Here is a 4,677-nt window from a genome sequence, read left to right as displayed (position 1 = left end):
CATAGGCAAGACCTAAATAAGTTACCTTGTGTAAAATTTGAATGATAAATGATAGATAAAATATTTTTCATGGCAATTTAAATAAAAGCTTTATCAAATTTCTGAAGAATAGTACTATGCTACCATAATAAATCACGTAGTGTGATTTGTCAAAGTAAGAAAAACCTTATTTTTTTATTTCCAATTATCATTTTGGGATCTGATGAAAATCGATTAAGCTTAGAAATCTGTTTTAATACACTTTTATTTCGTACAAAGAAATGTAATAAAATTCTATCAGATCACTTGCTATCATCTACAGTGAAGTTCCCTGGGCTCTCAGGATTGTCTGATTGAAACTGACTTCCGGTGAGTCCGGAGAGGCATGCGAACAGGTCGAGGAATATGGTCAAGACATCCTTCAACAATAATTCTGTAACATAGTCAGCATTTGCAGCGACCACAAATAATGTGAGAAGGAATACCTGTAATAAAGAACATTATGAACAATACTTATTCAGATTATAATATTCATATAAATACTTTGAGATATATATTTTTCCTTTACTGTGTTATATTAAATTATCTCATATACATTCATACATCATTAAGAGAGCACACGAACACCATATTTACAGATTTGTATTAATTAAATGATAACAAAATAATAAATAGAAATAAAAGTAAACTTAAAATAAAATAATATTTCAAACTCATTAAATATATTTTTAATTTATTAATGTTAATTACATTTAAATTAAACCTGGAGAACTGTGAACTGAACTTGTCCTTCGATTTTTTAAAGGAAAAAGCTAGACTCCAGAAGATAACGGGGCTTTCCTCTCAAGTGCTAGATTGGTATTGAATGAAAGCTAGTGGAGGCTGAGCGAGGCGCTATCCGCAAACTCTCAGGACTTTAGTGTCTGGTCGTTGCCAGAAATATAATATAACTAGCTGACCCGACAATGCTTCGCTATTGCTATATTTAAGGATATATATAGATTTAATAAACGCGATTGATAATTTGTTAACAATTATTCTATACTTTATTATAATGATTCAATTACAAGAGTTATTGAATAACAACCCCCACTGTACTTCAATATAAGTACTATTTGGAAACAACTGAGACCGACTGAAATATCAAAGAGTGCTAAATCTTTGTTGAGCAGACATTCGTCTTTCCAGTAGTTCTATTCACGTAGAGGTTGGATACAATGCAGAGGAGATATGAACGATTGTATGGTCACCAGAAGAAAAGAAACAAATTCTCCGAATAAATCAACAACATTTTCTAAGTTTTAATTTCTTTGAAAAATGGTATGTAGGGATTTAGGAGACGATGTTAAAAACGAATATATTTGTTTTTTTCTAAAAAAAAAAAAAAAAATGTTTGATGGTCTACAGTACCCTGAGCCACATTATGTTTTTATAATTTTTCGTAAATATAATATATCTTAATAAAATCAGTAATACTTTTTTTATTCCTCTGAAAGAGACGCATCTATTGGTGTACAATAACCGTGAAAAAACGCTTAATTCTGTTCATAACTTTTTTTTCAATTCATTCATTCATTCATTCAATTCGGGGATTTCATTATCTTTAAACCTACCCATGATGAAAGGGAACATTTTGGAAAAAAAAAAAACTGCAAGTAAATGGGTCCCCTTAATCAAAAGTATATTCTGGATAAAAATTCCACCGTTCTCTTTTATACATATATATATTTATTATTATTATTATTTACAATAGGTGTCTGTGCCTATCAAGGCTGTATCAAACTCTGGATGCTCTATTGCGATTACATCATGAAGTTGAAGAGAGGAAGATGTTCTGTCAATCTTGTTCAGCATATGTACTGCCTTCAATAGCGTGAGGGGGTCAAAATTCGAGAGTCAAGATACCCATATGATCATATATGGTTAAGATATGCATTAGTGAGTAGTCACTTACATATGGAATAGGTTCTACTAATATGAAGTTAAAATGAAAAGCTCTCCACTGGACATAGTGAAACGTAAGTCATCAATTAAATACTGGTAGTATTCCGTTAAGAAGCAGAACAGTGCATCAGCCTGGTTGGACGACGGTGATAGAGGAAACAGATAAAAATGGCCGGTGAAAAGACCCAAGCCTTAAAATAATTATAATAGTAGATCATACGGTTAATTAAAAGTATATTAGAAGCCAATTAGCTTTAATCCATACCTTCCAATTAATCGTTATTAATTAGCACTTTAGGACGACGTATATAATTTTAATGAAACTAAGTAAGTGCAAGTATTTTCCATAGGTTAAATTTTACTAACAATTCCTTAACGGGAAATCAGTTCCCTTGTATTAGAAGGGTAAGAGAAGGTCATCAGCATTTATAAAAATCATCTAATTTTAAGAAACCATTATGGTTACATTAGTTACATCGTAAAAATAATTTGTAACAACGGTTGTGCAAGGAGGTGATTAAGCTCTAGACTTTTTCCTAATTGAGGGTGCCTAATTTATCGTTTTCCCTAGGAAGGCTCCTAAACTCATAGAGTTGGCTCACGACTCCTGTAACAGAATAAATAATTATCTGATACAACCGGATTTGAAGTTTGGTCCAGGAATGCTCACTAAGCAACCCCGTTCTCCTAGCTGCATTGCAACGAATATAAATTCTGAATAATAAGTACAAAAATGTAATTTTTGTTTGTTTGCGGGAGCCCATCCTACTTTCTCTTTTTTGTCCTTATAGGGTATTAAGGATTTTAATATCTAAGGATTGGATAAAAGAAGAATTTGATGGGTTACTGGTCCATGTAGTATTAAAGTCATTGTAATAATAAGTAACTTTCTGTAATTAATTAGAAGTTTAATAAACCAATTTTTAGGAAATGTTGAAGTAATTGATTACGATTTTTAAGTGCATGATTTATATTCAAATATATATGTATATTTTTTACAACATCTAATACAACCCTACATAATAATGTATTAATGATTAGCTACTTGCGATATATATATTTTTAAAAATAAATTATTATAAAAACCCGTTATGATTATAGTATAATAATATGAATATATCTTACGACGTGGAGTGGAGGCATGGCAGTTGTCTGGTCCGCCTGTAGCGCTAAATCTGAACCCCGTTCATAGTCGAACAGCTCCTTTAAGGATTTTCCACCCTAGCAGCAAATCGTTCCAAGCTTTGATAAACATGATCACTTTGTTCTCAGCATACACTCTTATCTCCCTGGTTAACCTTCGTCGACAATAGTTCTTATAAGCTGCTACTTCTAGCGACTAGTCTCTATTGTGTTCATCTTAATTCAAATGCAAATTTCCTCCGTAAATGGTTGCATAATTGAAAATTAGCTGTTTTATTGATGGGTGAAAGAAGATAAATTTTTCATAATAATATACTGAATTTTAGAGGAGTGTTACAAATATGGTTTACCATTTTGTTTTCAGTGGTAGTAGCCAGTTTAATTATATGAAGAAGTGAACAACAGTTGCTCAAGATCATAAATATCAAGCTTCCATGCCTTTATTGGCGAAAAATAATATTATAAGTGTATGAAATGAAGAAATGATTAACAAAGTTCAACAAAAAAATCATAAATACCACTGAAGTATGGTTCATGGCACAATCTGAGAAACCTCAGGGAGTTCAGAAATGACGTTTCTTCCCTTCTAAATTTTTTTAGATATTGATATATCTTGATATTGATTTTATTGATCAGATTGAGATTGATTTTAATATTAAAGTAGCATAATGATTTTTTTATGAAGTACTAATAAATCATTTATTAATTAAAACCACAAACAAAAAGAATTTGAAGTCTGGATTTCTGCAATAGTATCATTCCAATCCAAAATCCTCAAAACCATGTGTATGTTCCATCTTATGTTTCCAACAGAAACAACAAAAGGTCTTGAAGAGCCCTGCTTTAACCTTTATGTTTGTGGAATAGAGTGGGTTCGAGGATTCTCAGGTCCAGAATGTTGATTTTTTTTAAAAAATGAAATAAATGTTATTATTATCTTAGTTTGAAATTTTTCCTTTACTTATTTAATTTTATTCTTTCTTGTCTATGTATATATTTTGATTTTGTTTCTTATTTCTAATTACCTATTTGCTTATGTATATGTTTATTTTTTTAAATAATATTTTACTATGAATGTGACCGATCATGAATTATTGACCAAGATTGTAGTACTTATAAATAAATTAAAATTGCATACATTTGTGATAGTTTAAAAAAAAACATAAATGTGGTCTCATCACTAAAATAAGTAATTGAAATATAGATTGTAAACTAGTAATAAGTAATAATTTTAACTGTGAGAATAATGGTATTTTAGACATTGTGATGAACATTAATTTATTAAGTGCATCATTTTTTCATAATTTAAGAAGTTTTAAAGAAAGTTGACTAATTATGAATAATTTAACAAAGGCAAAATGCAATTATATTGATTACCAGTGTTTTGGCTTTGATAGTGTAATAAGTAAGATCCTTGAAAATGGCCGTAATGGCCGAAACGTAGGAGTTTTGATATAATAAAAAATTGTTAAGACCAAATTGAACTACTAAATAAATCTGTCTCAAACAAAAATTTGCATTATATATAGATTTCTAATATTTTTTTTTTCAAAATAAGTGTTTATGACTTCATCACTAAAGGTCCTACTTGGTCAATCTTGCTCTTAATAT

General features: G+C 30.0%; 1 long non-coding RNA gene across 1 annotated transcript; it reads right to left on the bottom strand.

Annotated features, from left to right (window-relative positions):
• Nucleotides 1–226: 226 nt before the first annotated feature.
• On the bottom strand, nt 227–3,167 carry LOC106690915 (uncharacterized). The gene is made up of 2 exons (XR_001344689.2): nt 3,049–3,167; nt 227–464 (listed from the first exon to the last, which is right to left on the bottom strand). It is a non-coding gene; the product is annotated as an uncharacterized lncRNA (long non-coding RNA).
• Nucleotides 3,168–4,677: the final 1,510 nt, after the last annotated feature.

The sequence above is a fragment of the Halyomorpha halys genome, unplaced genomic scaffold, assembly GCF_000696795.3.
Source record: "Halyomorpha halys isolate HHAL.00 unplaced genomic scaffold, Hhal_1.1 Scaffold1967.1, whole genome shotgun sequence".
NCBI lineage: Eukaryota > Metazoa > Arthropoda > Insecta > Hemiptera > Pentatomidae > Halyomorpha > Halyomorpha halys.
This window is presented reverse-complemented; position numbering and strand designations above follow the sequence as displayed.